This window comes from Aphidius gifuensis, linkage group LG5 (genome assembly GCF_014905175.1).
Source record: "Aphidius gifuensis isolate YNYX2018 linkage group LG5, ASM1490517v1, whole genome shotgun sequence".
NCBI lineage: Eukaryota > Metazoa > Arthropoda > Insecta > Hymenoptera > Braconidae > Aphidius > Aphidius gifuensis.
Window position 1 is genome coordinate 1,911,152 of NC_057792.1, and position 15,887 is coordinate 1,927,038.

The 15,887-nt window shown below is 26.1% G+C and overlaps 1 protein-coding gene and 1 long non-coding RNA gene across 4 annotated transcripts in view; one reads left to right on the top strand and one right to left on the bottom strand.

Annotated features, from left to right (window-relative positions):
- Positions 1-15,715, bottom strand: part of LOC122856729 — a 34,770-nt gene extending 19,055 nt beyond the window's left edge. Inside the window, exons 1-2 of the long non-coding RNA XR_006374155.1 lie at positions 15,593-15,715; positions 11,739-11,819 (exon numbers count right to left, since the gene is read on the bottom strand). This is a non-coding gene — a long non-coding RNA (uncharacterized LOC122856729). The remainder of the gene's footprint in view (positions 1-11,738; positions 11,820-15,592) is intronic.
- Positions 1-15,887, top strand: part of LOC122856728 (transcription factor mef2A) — a 39,440-nt gene that overhangs the window by 7,443 nt on the left and 16,110 nt on the right. The window lies entirely within an intron of this gene.

Here is a 15,887-nt window from a genome sequence, read left to right on the forward strand (position 1 = left end):
AATCATCACTTGGATTTTTAAATGACACATCATACCTTCAACATATGTTGATGATTTTTTAGCCTTTCCAAGCTAATTTTTGCAAAGTTAATAACTAAGAATGTAATATTTGTTTGTCAATTTATATTTTATATATTTATTTGTAAATCAATGGCTTGATAAAGTTGCTGAACTCGTTTATATTCGTGGTCATCTCATGGTAAAATAAAGTAAAAGAGTTGGAGGGCCGCCACAAGAGATCGAATGTGCGATCGAGTGTGTAAGTGCGAGCTGGGCCACCAGCAGAGTCCCATTGGACCACCACCGGTGAGAGATTTCTCGTACGTAAAGGCCAACCATCCACATGAGTATAGAAAAGATCCCTTCTTTCAACTCTTTCGTTATTTAACTTCTCGTATAAAACCAGTGAAGAAACAACGACAACATTTTCATGTATACACATATACACTATCATGAAACTGTGCTGATACACTCCCTCAGCGAATAAACACAAAAAAAAAGTAGCTAACCTAAAAATAAATAAAACAAATCAAGTCCCAGAAGCTACTCTTCTTCGTTTGTTTTTTTTTTTCTTTCTTTTTACTTCCTTTTTTCACATTCTATCGTACTGTTGGTCCAGACAGGTCCCCATCTTCAATATACAACAGATAAAAACCACTGAAAAACCAGAAGAAAAAAAAATGAAATTCAGTTGACTTTTAGATTCAACTTTTTGTAGTCATCTTTTGGGTAAAGAATTTTTTTTTCTTTTTTGTATTCTTTGTTCTTTTGAACAATTCTTTTTGAATTTTTCATCATCTTTTGGCAAAAGCTATATTCGAAGATGCTCAAAGAATAAATACATAAAACAAAATTATATAACAAAAATGAATTGGTAAAAAAAACATTTTAAAAATAGTTTTTGTTTTGATTTTTTTTTGAGGTTAAATTTTTTTATTATTTTTTAGTTTTTTGTGGTTATATTTTTAAGGATTCTCGATAGTTGTTTTGAGATTTTTTTTTTTTCAATTTTTTTATCACTGGTTTAGTTGGCGGGTAATGAGATGTGTTTACGAAACTTGGATAATTTCGTGCTTTTTTTTTTTTTGTTTATTTTATCATTATTATATTTTTCGGTTCTTGTTTTATGAAGACATCTTCTGTGCTACGCTGGGAAAGAAAGCCATAAGAATGCCGGGAGCAAAAAAAAAAAAAAATTCCGATCTTCGATACATATATATACAAAATATATATATATATTTTTTTTTTTATCGAGTTTTTTTGGTGTATCGTACAGTGTGTTTGTTCGAGTCTGTAATTAAACCTCATCCGCCAAGTCGGGCGTGACCTCGATGCCTCACCAAACCCTATCCCTTCTTTTAACCCTTTTTTTTTAATTTTATTTATTTATCCATTCTTTTTTAAAAAATATATATAAATCCTCCCACATAATCATATCTCCCACCTTTTTTTTACAAATATATTTAACACAAACTCTAAATTATACAAAAACTTTGAAAAAAAAATTAAAAATTATCAATAATTTATTAAGCTTTTTACATTTAATAATCAAATGAAATTTTTAAAAATAATTTTAATTAAAAAAAAATGGCAATAAATCATTTTTTAATTTAATAATAAAATTACATTTCTTTTTTTTTTTCAAATTATAAATTATTAATTTAACTCGGACAAATTAACAATACAATATATTAAATTTTCAGTTAATTCAACCGATGAAAAATCATTCACCCCAATAGGGTGAAAATTTATTTGTTAATATAATTTGCACAGTACAACAATTGTCCATCTCCCTTTTGGTTGTAATTTTGGCTTAATTTTATTAGTGGCTTTTCTACGCCCACGTGCCTTCTATTCACAATATATAAATTGAAAGAAAAAAAAAAAAAAACATAAAACTTTTTGTTATATAAGGGAGAAGGGTGTGCATAAGGGAAAATTGACTCATTAATCACAAAAACATTTGTGCAATATTGTCGTGTATATACAAAATTTATTTAATATAAATTTTTCCCAAAAACTATTTGTTGTTTGCCCATCATCATCATGATAATTACGATCACGATGAAAATTTTATATTTTACTTTTAGGGGAGGATAATTGTAATATATATATTTCATGAAAACCGGTGCGTGAATAATGTCATTTAAAAAAAAACTCGGTAGAATTACATCGTGTATATAACAGTGACATTGTGACACAAGTCTTCTTCTTGGTTTAGAGATACATAAATACCAGATGGGCCATGGGTCCCCACAAGAATCCAATTTATCCTGACAGACCGACTGGAATTTTCGGTTAAAAGGATTTTTCATTTTTACATTTATATATCTTCAAACACGCACAAACACACACACACGTTTTCCATTGTCAAAACTTTTAAAATAGCCAAAAATAAAAAAGAGGTGGGGAATAAAAATTCAAAAATATAGAACACGTTAACTGTGACTACACATACAATTCGACATGGGGCACACTCGTCACGCATCGATGATCAAAACTAGTATAGGGTCCATTCAAAAAGAAAAAAAAAAGATGACACAAAAACGTCCCTCAAATATGACAAAAAGAATCGGCTTCAAGAAAAAAAAATTGTAATAAAAAATTTTATAAAATAGAATCCGTCTCAAATCAATGATAGATCTTGTTCTGTATGTATGTTATGGTTTTCACTTGAAGAAAAAAAAATAATAAAATAATTTTTTTTTTTTTCGATATCCCATAAGTTTGTAGATCACACATGGATTTATTTTTTTCAATTTTTTTCAATTTTTTCAATTTTTATTCGAATTATTATGGTGAATATACCTGTGGTGAAAATTTAGTGGAGAGAAAAATTTTATTGTTGGACACATCTAATTGACACCTGGGTATGTAGTCTAGAATATTATGATGATTATTGTGTAGCACGGGTCAGAATGGGGTTGCTTATTTTATATTATTTTTTTTTTTTAAACTGGGTCCATCATGATTCTGAATTTATGATGCATGCAGCACCTGGAAATTGAGGATGCCCAACGATGAACCACATAAAATAAATTATTAACTCGCTCATGTGCCTCATTTCTCTTTCTCTTTTTTTTTTTTCGAGTCGGGGTATACGTTACGCTTGTAAATGTGTGAATGCATTACTGAATTTTTTAACCCTTGTATAATATACATATACTGAAAAAAAAATAAAAAATAATTCATCTTTGAAAAATGCCCAGAGTCACTTGGGTCGTACCGAGAGTGCTTTTCATGTATACACATATATATATTATTTTTTTTCTAGACAAAAGATCTTGAGTCATGAAAAAAAATGAAAAATAAAGGGATCAAAATATATATATAACCAGCTGAATTTTTTTTTTTGGGATCCTCTTTGTTATGTCGGGTTGACTGAGTCACTATAATGAGGTTAATCGATTATAAAAATTCATCATGTACTTAATGAATTTAAACTACATATTTATTTTTTAATAAAACTAATTGAATATTTTTTTTTCGTTAAATAATTTATCATGAGGATTATTTATTATATTTTTTATAATGAAAAGAAAAGCTTGGTCAATCTGTCAAATATGTTTTTCAAAATTTTGAGTAAATTTTAAATGTAAAGATTTTATTTTATTTTATTCGGGGGATGAATAGAAGAGTGATGGTACTCAAGAGGAATATTATAATTTTTGCACAAAAAGTAACATGACACTTGTGTCATTGAGCCAAGTGACAGACCAATAGTGAATGGCTATTGTTAAAAATTTTTACCCTTTTTACTGATCAATCCTTTTATACTTCTTTTTATATTTACATTTATTTCTTTTTATTTTTCCACCCTCGTTTTTATCATTTGCACCATAAGGGTTTTAGCAATGGACGAGGAGAAAAAAATATATTTTTATTTTATTATGTACATACATGTTTTAGATTGAGAAAAGATGAAAAGAGGTACTAGCACGTGCCATACGAATTTTTATTATTAATATTATTATTTTTATGACATTGTGGCTGGGGGGTTTTTAAAATTGAAACATTTGTGGCACGTTTGCCACTGTCATTTTATCTGTACATACAAATTTTTTTTTTTCTTTGGTCAAATATATTTTATACAGTTTATTCTCATTTCACCCGGTTAACTTACATCTAGGCGGATTTTTTTTTTGTTATAAAATAAGGGGTGTAACACGATATATGACTAGTTCATTGTGTCCTTATTATTATTATTATTTATTTTTTTCTAAACGTCATTTATTTTTATTTTTTTGTAACTATTTCAATTTTTTTTTTTTTGACAGTATAGTCACAGTTTTCGGGGTGGAGAAAGACGAGTTATAGGAAAAAAATAAATGTAGGAGTGGCAGGCCAGGTGGTCAAATTAGTTTGTCTTTTTATTTGCAATTTTTTTTTTCTGGATAAAAATACATAGTTTAATTTATTATTATCATTAATATTTTTTTGTAATTTTTAATTTGTCAAAATTACAATCATTCGGTTCTTTTATTAAAAAGCTAGTTCTCAATTTTTTTTTTTTTTTAAAAGGGCATATACATCTCCTGGCTTGTACAAAAATTTAACTAGAAAAATTTTAATAAAAAAAAGCACAGAAGGTTTATTTAATTAAAAAAAAAAATACTTTGATAATTTTTTTACTTTATGAATTTTATTATTATTGTAATAATAATAACAATTTATTATTTTATAATTAAAAAACTTTTGTCAGCAAAATTCACGTATTGATGACTTAGTAAATTGCATGTCTCAAGTGCACCATTGAATGACTGTAAGAATACGTGTATAATCATCATCAAAAAGAGTAGAAAAATAAAAAAATAATAATTTTTGAGTATATGAGTAAAAGAAAGATAAAATTATATTTTTGTCTCAAGTATCTCCAGTTCTCCAGTGTGTACCTGGAATGAAGATGTCTAGATGTTTGTGGCAGCTCAAGGTCTCCAACTTCTCCCACTTGTTAATATATTTTTTTATATTTTTTTTCCAACATTCACCTCTCTTTTCTTCATCATTCCTTCAAAAAAAAAAAAATTCATTTTTTTTCTCATTTCATATTTTTTTAACTCCAATCTTTCTTCTCGTTCTTCTTCCTCTTCTTCATCATCATTTATTTTTCTTTATTCTGTTTCTCATTTTCGTTTTATCCAAGCCAGAAAATCCTCCCTCTTTACCATCATCAACATCACCACTTTGATCCACTCCACTCTTTATATTTATTTTTTTTTTTTTTCAAATTTAAAATTTTTTCGTTTTTTTTTCTCAACTTTTTATCTTTTTCTGGCTTATATATATTTTTTACACACTTGCTTCTCTTCTTCATCATCAAAAAATTGTGGTGTATAACTGGCGAGAGGTTTCTGGCTTCGTGGAAGATATAAAAGAGTTGAAAAAAAAAAAAAAAAAATGTATATATAAAGTAAGGATTAAGGGGATGAGGATAGAGTGGCCAACGGACTGAAATAATAGGTTGCGCCTGTGTGCTCATTAACCTTTATACCCCTGGCAGTACTGGTGAGTGTACCACCAATCTTTTTTTTTTTTTTTGCCTTGGTGAATGCGCAAAACTTTTCGTGTTTGAGAAAAAATAAAATATAAAAGAAATGATAATATAACGCGAGTGAGCGTTAAGAAAAGAAAAAGATATATAAAAAAAAATAAAAAGTGAGCTACACCACCTTGACGATGAGATTGCTGTGATAATGCCAATACGCGTGTGGTATATATATCAGACATGTGCATACGCGTGTTTACTCTAACCGCCATTTCGTATATTTACAAGTATTTTATTTTTTTTTTCATTTATATATACTTAAAAATTTTTTATTTTATTTGTCTACCTTGCTATGGTTTTTTATTTTTTACCTTTTATTTCGTGTGAAATAGAAACTATTTATATTTTTTAGTGAGAAAAACACGTACTGACCTTTTAACACCGCAACTTGTATACTATATAATTTTTAAATTTAAAAAAAAAAAAAATTAATATCAAAAATTGACGATACAAATTTAAATCCCCCCCGGCAAATATTGCGGCAATTTTTTTATATCAAAAATTTTTCTATTCAAATTATTGCGTTGCTTTTTATTTATTTTTATTTATCTATTTATTTATTTATTTTTTTACACATGGGTTAGGATTAGATTAGGTCAAAATTTATAAGAAAAATACCGCCTATGGTTTGTAAATTTTTGCTTCACGCATTTAAAAAAAGAATATTTTTTTTTTTTTGTTGAAAACGACTGGACTATAAAGGACAAATGTCGGTAATGATCACACCACAGGGAGACTTCGTTGTCGCCTAATTTGACACGGCTGCTGTGGTCCTAAAACCTCACGGGATTTAATACTTCAGTGTCTATTATAAGGGGTGGTCGATCCTTCCGGTATTTTTTTTTATTTTTCACCTTTTTTTTCAGTGTATGACCGCACACAACTTCTGTATATATACACACATATTAGTCTATTGGTCTTATCTTATTTTGCCCAACATTTATTTCTTCTATATTTTTTATAAATTATTATCGCTCGACAAACAAAAAAAAAAAAGGGGACTAAGTGATTTTTTTCTTTATCAATCACGTATCGAATTCTTTCACCCATTTTTTAAATTTATATATTTTAAAATGCACTTTGGTCACGTTTGTATATGTGGGCAAACGACAATGATATCATTATTTATTTTACTTGACAAATATCAAGGGGAGATAATGACTCTCTGAGTCATCATGAAAAAAAAAAAAAAAAAAATCTTTCTATTGATTTAAAACGAGTTTTTTTATTAAATACAAATATTTTAAATTTAGTAAATTTTATCTAGAGTATTATTTAGTTTGTCAGTATGACTAAGGAAAAATAAATTTTCCAAAAAAGTCGAGAGTTTAGAAAAAAAAAAACATTTAAATCCCACGAAATTTGACAGGTATTTTGATCCTTTGTCGCATGAATAAATGTCGGAATATTTCAAATGATACATAATAATAAAATAATGAATATGAATTTCAAGGTGTTGACAAACGTCCACTTACATTTACGTTTATTTTTTCCAATTCTTTATATATATTTTTTTTCCATCTTTTTCATAAATTTCTTTTCATCTTTTACCCTCCAAGTTTGATATTTTTCACATACACAGACAACAATATAGTTACAAATACAAATTTTTTGTCATTTAATATTTTTATAACAATGAATTTACTAGTGCGTTATGGTTTGAAGAAAATTTTAAGTATTTATAATAAACATAATAGAACACACGCGTTGCTTCAAAGCTTGCTTTTCAAGTGATGTGTCCAACATGTCCAACAACGACATTTATACAACACAATGTCATTTATTTAAAACCTGTGTATATTGCTTGTAAGATTAAACGAGAAAAACCGAGAGATGAATAAGAATTGTGGTCTAGTCATGAAGATTCTGTTTACATTTTTTTTTATTTTTTTTTTTCATTTTATATATATCATTTTTTTTTTTAAAGAGAGATATACCCTCGAGGCGGTTTTACCTTTGGTATATATATTCAAGATTAAATATCCAAGGCGTTTCAATTTTTTGGACCAAGGCAATTCTCTCCCTCTTTTTTTTTTTATTTTTGATTTCTCCCTTTTATTTTTAAAATCTCCTTAGTCTTTATGGTCAAGCCGAAAAATCCTTGACGAATCATCGATTCCTCACAGGTGGTGAACGACATGAAATAAGATTGTTCAATCAATTTTTTAATAAATTAAATAAATTAAAAATTTTAATATAAAATTATTATACATCCACTCAAAAAAAAAAAAAATATGAACAATTTTTTTTTCTTTCCCAACACAAGATTAAATTGTCAAAAATTTCATTACAGCTTTTTTATTTTGTATTTTTTTATATAATCACGATTTAACAGTACAATGACATTAATAATAATAAAAAAAAAATAGTAAATTTTTATATTTTTTTATTGTCGAGCTTTGGGATTTAAAAAATAAAAAAAATTAGGATCAAATAGGATTGAAAAAATTAGAATTGAATAGGGGTGTTGTAAGCCGATTATTCATGATGGGAATTGTAACTCACTATAAAATGTGTTGAGTTATAAAAACAACAACAAAAATAAATTGAATTTTTATTGAATAATATATATATATTTTTTTTGATAATATATAAAATTCAGTATATAAAAAAATTTTTGTTCAATTGGATTTAATAGTAAATTTCGTGACATGGAATTCAATCGTTTTGGTTGATCAATTCAGTAGCATTTGGATGACTGAATATACCGACACAAGGACTGTCTGGACAAAGAAACTTCAGTCTATTGGACAAAGAAATGAAAAAAAAAAAGAATCGAAAAAACACAATTTTTTTATTATTCTTTTTTTGATATAAAGAAAAGAGAAAGAAAAAAGCAAAGAAAGATTTTTAGATCTGGCGTTGCGTATACATATTGTGTGTGCTTCCTCATCCTGACAGGCCCTGCAGGACCCTTTGGGACAGATTTATCACCCTGACTTTGGAGCCAAGAGATATCATCTCTTTCACCTCCCGCGCGTGTCTCTCTTTCTAACTGTCTTTCCCTCCTCCTATTTTATTTTTTTTTAACCTCCAGTTATCCCACCGACAGCTCATCTATTTATGCACCAATTTTTTGCTTTTTTTTTTTTTTTCATATACCTTATTTCTTCAACCCCTCCCCCAAACACCCCAACATTTATTCCAGTTTGTATATTTGAAAAAAATATATATACAAATGTAAAAAATATTCACTTTTTTTCATTTTATATTTCACGTATCCCTTGATAGTTAAACATGTCTCGTGCTATTGCGTCTTTAGAAACATCATTTGGTGTTTTTTTTGTGTTTATTTTTTTAAAATCCCTCAAGGGTAAAATGATGAAAATTTTTTACTTTTTTTTTGTCGCACGAGATTTAACATTGGGGAGTTGATTAATGTACCTGCTAACAGAAAACTTTTACTGTTGAATTTTGAGTCATTAATATTTTAGAGTTCCCCTTTGCTACACTTTTTTTTTTTTCTAATGTACAATTTTTAAGTGTACAGTTAAACAAAAGCTTTTTCTGTAGACAGTTGGATCGTAAAAAATATTGAAAAGAAAGGAAATGTGAATTTTTTAAGTATCATCATAAAGTTCATAAAATTCAAAAGACATTTTCGTTATTATTTTTTCTTTTTGGAGTGCAGTCGTTGTGTTTTATTTTTTTTTTTTTTTGGAGCAGTTGGGTATACAGAAAATTTTTAAAACAAGTGTGCAAAAGTATTTTTTTTAATTTACAAGATTTGAAGATATAGCTTGTATATATTTTTGTCAGACATTAAAACTTCCGGCTGACTTGAAGTTTCCTTTTTTATATAATATTAAAATCAGATGTCCCATCAAGATTTTGTAGATCTTTAGAATCAAGCATACATATAAATTTTTATATATCATATACTGATCTTATATATTCATAGCATGTAAGTATAATCGTGCGAATAAGATGTCGGCTTGTCTTGCTGATGTACACTTCATCATTTACCCACCGGCAAATTCATACAATAAATATCCACACATTTACATTACAATTAGCAGAAAAAAAAAAAATTAAAATCAGATATAAAAATTTATTAAACGATGAAAAATAATTTCCTTATATTTTAAATATGGAAATTACATAAAAATATCATCGCATTTTTTAATTCTAAATTTAATTCTGTTAAAAAATATATTATAAATAAAAAATTCGTGACAGCGTGTAATCTCAGTCGAGAATAAAATAACAGGTTTCCGTTTTACCTCGTATAATTCAACAAAAAAATATATAAAATTTAGATAAAAAAATTAAATACATAGTCGTTTTAATGCGCGCATATAATTTAGAATATAAAATTTTTTAAAATATATATTTTTCTAAATAATTTTCATAATTTCACTTGTTGATGATAATTTAATTATAATATTCACCTGATTCATGAATGAATAAAATGAAAAAATAAATAAAATTATTTACTGATATTTAATTTATTCGTGTATATATATTTGATGTTTTATTATTATTTTTATTATAATTTATTTATTTTTTGCCGCTATATAGCAAGTTCATTCAGAAAGTCGGCAGACCGTTTGCGGTAACACCGACAAGTTTCATTCATTCATTGTGTATATACGTGGATAATATATCTGTATATACATATATTTCCTTTTCTTTGACTCGATTTCTTTCAACATTTATGGAGAGAGAATATATACCGACAAACACATTTTCGTGTATTGTGTTTTTCACATAATAATAATCTTCTTTCACCACAAAATTTTTTTTATTCACTGTAATAGTATTATTGTCATTTTTTTTATTATTATTTTTATTGAATTTAATATTGACACTTGTAGGTGGGAAAATTTTTCACGTAATTTATATAACTGGTGGATTTTTTTTCTTCTATATATAACGATGTTAAAATGATTTTTTATTTATTATAATATTTAAACTTGTAAGAGGAAAATAAGTAGCAAAAAAAAAATTTACTTTGAGTATTTATTTAATAAATTATTTTCCGGGTTATACACAAAATACCTTGTAAGCCTTTTGTAAATTAAAAATTATTTAAAATTATATTTTCTCTCATGCACATAAAGGGTTAAGTCGAAAAGAAAATCTCATGGTCTTCTTTTTAAATTAAATTTGTAAAATCCTTTTATACTTGCAACACAATCGATGCTCTTGAACTGTTTAAATAAGAATAAACACAATGCAAAAAAATAGTTTTTAAAAGGGTAAATATATATATTTAAGACGGAAAAAAGAGATTGAAAAAATAATAAAAAACAATTTATATATGTTTATATGAAAAAAAAAAAAAAAATAAACACAGAGAGTACTCGATTAAATTCCCTTTTTGTTGTCCCTCAAACGTCCGATTGTCCGTATTTCTATGGGGTCATTAGAGCCCATGGACCCCGAGATCAACCTGTCCATCCATTGTGACAACACCGTTGGATAGTAAGTGAAGAGGAAAAGACACCCAGTCGTGCAACTCAACTGTGCATAATATAGTAGCTTCACAAGGATAAGTGGACACCATCATGAGAGTTAAAAATAATATAAAAAGTTTTTTAAATTTTTATTTAAAAAAAAAAAAACAGGATACTTTTGAGTGCATGTTTAACGCATTTTTATCTCAAGTATAACGCAACTCAACAATATCATCATGAAAAAAAAAAATTAAAATTAATCAGCTTTCATCAAAAGTAATTTTTTTTATTTTAAAGCAAAAAAAAAAATTTTATTTCAATTTAAATTCAAAAAAATTATATATATATAATTTGGAGTAAATTAATTTTTTTTTTTTTTTCATTTTGGAGTAACTCTTGATATAAAATTAGCCCAAAAAAACCGACATTCGACCCAAAAAATAATTATTTTCAAATTAATGAAAAAAAAAAAATTTTTTTTTTAGTAAAATTATATTTCCCAAAAACAGAAGTACATGATGTTTATCTAAAAATATATACGACACTTGCGCAAATATAAAAAAAAAAAATAATTTTATATTTTTCCTTTAATAAATAAATAAGAAAAAATATTTATTTTCTTATCGATATAATTTATATTTTATTGCAAATGTCATGGATGAGAAAATAAATATAAATAAAAAATAAAAAAAGTGTATATATGGCGCGCGAAGAAGCGTGTAAAGAGTCATACCACACGTAAGAAAACCACATATACACATAAATAAATATACATACATGTGAAGTACACCTACCTTAGGATGTCTTTCCTCGGGGTCGCCGGCTTTTCAGCGTAAAAGAACGGGTACGGGTGTATAATCTCAGGTTCGTGCGAGCTGAAACCAAAAGAGAAGACGAAAAAAAAAATTATTATATATATAAAGCAAAAGATTTTCTCTTATTTTAATTCTATTATTATTATTTTTATATATTGCAAAAGATTGAGTAGGATAGAATGATAATATAAAGAGTATATTAAATTGGAAAGAGAGAATAAAAATGATGTGTGTGCAATGTGCATGTGAAAAATAAGAGTATGGATGAAAAAAAAAAAAAAAAAAAAAAGTAAGACAGCTGTTGCATGTATTGAGGATGAGAAAAAGAGATGGATTGTTAACTTGAGATGTTGGATGATTGTTTGAAGGGGTGGGGATAAAGGTAGATCGCGGATTGAGTCATTATGCTTGGGGTGGAGTTGGACGACCACAGGCCTCGATCCCTTTTGGCTTCGTGAAAGGAAACCGACCGGATGATATTCAACGTGCACATTTTAACAGACATTGAGTACTCTTTTTTTTTTTTTTTTATATTTATTTATTTATTTAATTTTTATTTTTACTTATTTGTTTGATTTTTTAATGATATATTTGATTTTTATATATTTTATTTTATTTAAAATGTGAGAATTTTATTTTTGTATATTAAAATATTTTGTTGGATAAATGATAGAATTAATTGACACTTGTTTCGAATATTTTTCTTATCAAATTAAAAAAAAAAAAATAACCAAAAAGAAATGCATTTAAATTGATGAGTTTTATATTTTTTGGCTTTTTAGTTTTGAAAATATTTAAGCTTGTTAGTGAGAATGTCTTTTAGGGAAATGAGGTAGAGATTAAAATGTTGACAATCTTGTTGGTATATAAAAATTAAAAAAAAAAAAATAATAATAAATATATTTTTAATATATTGAACAAGTAATAATCAGGTTTTTTATTTACTTTTTTATTGTCAAATGATTTGAGTGACTACTCAAGTTTCAAGATAAACGCACTCAACATCAATTTCAATTTTTTTATTTTTTTTTTCTTTTTAATTTTAATAACAATTTCATTTCAAATTTATTTAACAAGTTTATTATAATATTTATTATTTTTCAAGGCTAGCCTTCTTGTTGTTATTAATAAAAACAAATAAACGTAAATTGAGACATTATAATATCGACGAGACAAAAAAAGAGAACGTATATGTTGAAAAATAAAAAAGTAAAAAAAAAGGTGTATGTTAAATTCGATTAAATTTTTAAAATCAACTGAGAACACATGGTTGGCTCTTTGATGCCCGCATGAGTCGATGAAAAATGAAAAAAAAAAAAAGGTCATGAATTTTTTTCTCCTTTTTATTTTTTTCTCCATGATGTGGGTTACGCGACGAGTCCGCGGGATACTGACGTTCAAGGATCGATAGTTCTAGCATCACCCCCGGGGCATTTCAAAGCATTTTTTTGACAAGTCACTTTTGGACGTCTGTATTTGACCCCGCAGAAAGACCAATGATTTTATTTCAACAATTATTTGTTGTTATTATTACATCTATATTTTGTTGTATATCATTTTATTTTTTCTCGGTTAATATTCTAATAATTGCTCGTGTGTGTTTAAATCTATCGAAACTAGACAGTTTTAAAAAATAAAAAATAACAAGATATATTAATGGAAACATATACACCTGCTGGTTTATCTTTATTTTTTATTTTGATGGGAAATAAAAAAATAAATATAATACTAGCGAAATTAGTGGTAGAGAGTCGAGAGATGTTCTCATTTTGAGACTCTATGTGGTACGAATGAAGCCAATGAAAAAAAATATTTAAAAAACTCAGGTATATGGGCTTAGAGATTGAGATGAGGTAGAACAAAAATTTAAAGCAAAAAAATAAAATAAATTATATGAGGATGGGAAACGAACGAAAGAGTCGTTAGCTAAACTAGCAGCACGTTCGAAAACACGCGCAGGTGCTGGTAAAAATCCTCCAGGCTGTAATTCTCTCTTTATATCTCTCTTATTTTTTTTTTTTTTTACATAACATATATGTAGAAAAATTATTTTTATAATATATTTTTTTTCTTGGTTTATTTAAACATTTTTTTTTCTACCTATATAACCATGAAATTCAAGGAGTTTTTTTTAATTTAATATTTTTTAAATTTTACATTTGTTGAATGAAAAAAAAAAAAATGTAAATATAATATTGCTGGGAAATTTTTGTTGTTTTTATTAATAATTAAATATTTATTTAACATAAATTTATTATGTTAAATTGTTAAACATGCTGTTAACAAGTATTTTGTCAGTATTTCCGGAAATAAATTCTCAACATGTTAAAAACAGTGTTAAACCGACCTAAAAAAAAAGTTTTAAAAAAATAGACACGAATAGATTGCTATCCACGCCCATAAAATGAAAAACGAAAATTGGAAATGTAAAGAAAAATAAAAAAATAGGAAATTGGAAAAATAAAGCCATATAGGAAAAAATAATATACATGTCAAGTTTCATCTATTGTATCCTGATCTTAACACACACATGCTGACCAAAAATTCTCATTTTACAATATCTTTATTCACTTTAATTATATTTGACTTAACCTCAAGGATATAGGAGTGTTTTTTTTTGTACTCCACAATTAACATCCTGGTAGAGAAAATTTTTTTTAACTTGCTAAAAACACCTCCTATATCCTCTTGAATTTTACAACATACTCAAACAATTTATAATAAAAATTTGACCTTACATTAAAAATATAATATACGCATGAAATTTCATTTTTAATAAACCCCTTAAAATAATAAAAATTAAATTTTTTTCATTCAACTTACAATTATATATAATAAAACCATTAACGAGGAGGAAAAAAATTTTTATTCATTAAATTGAAAGCTTTTTTTAAAAATTCATACATTTAGAATGAAAAAAATATTTAAATTTCAATTAAAAATTCGTTTTATATAAAAAAAAAAAAAAAATCATTGAATATTAAAAAATATAAAAATTTTATTATTCAAATTATTTATGAAATAAATAAATAAAATATCTATACAAAATTATGTTATTATTCAATTTTAAAATATTTGTATATGATGATTTATTATTTTTATTATTTATTTGTATGTTTTTTTAAATATTAAAATATGTATTTTAGTATTGCATTCACGTCAGTTGTACATTGCAGTGAAACGTACATTTAAAAATGAGAGTGGGATGATTTTTCGTCTACACAAAATTTCAATGTCCATGCAAACGAAAACGGCGGCCACTACGGCTGTCAATTATCCATTATATACGGCCTCGGGGACCGTCCAAACCCATCTTTTTAACGATACCTCAAACAAAAATTGCACGTCAAAAAAAAAAGTGAGAAAAAAAATATAATAATACATAAAAAATAATTGTATAAATAGAGTAACGATGTATTGAAATTATTCAAGTGAAAAAAAAAATATTCATTCGTCAAATATTCAAACAATATATACGTTAAATTTGATGAAAAATTTTATCAAATTGAATGCGAAAAAACATTTTTCTTTTATATATACATTTTGTATATTTTTATTATATGTAAATTTATTTTTTTTATTATTTTTCGTGTTAGTTTTTCAGTGAATAAAATCACTCGTTTTAAAATCATAAACGTCAGTCTATTGGCTTTGAAGATTTATATTTTATTATTTGTTGAGGAAAAAAAAAAAAAATGTGTCTGAAATGTGAATGATAGAATCGTAAATGCCAACACTCGATATAATTATAAATATTTCTATATAACGATGAGTATTTATAATAAGTTGCAAATCAAAATTTTTGAATAAAATAATTATGGTATTTTTTGTACCTTAAATTTTGATGATATTTATTTACATTAGCCTCTTGGACTGATCTGTCAATTTTTCAAAGCCATTAATTTTTTATTTTTTTAACAATTATTATTTCCAACCTCCAACCTCCTGTTAACCGACTGACAGCTGCTTTTTTTTTTTAACTTAAAAAACACTAGTTCAATTTATTGAGACAACCAAATGACAGACGATGCTTTAAATTAAAAAACATTCAAAAAGAATACCTTTGCAAATGTTTTTTTAAGAAAAACACAAATCTGTTGAACAAATAAAAATGTTGATGGTAAATAT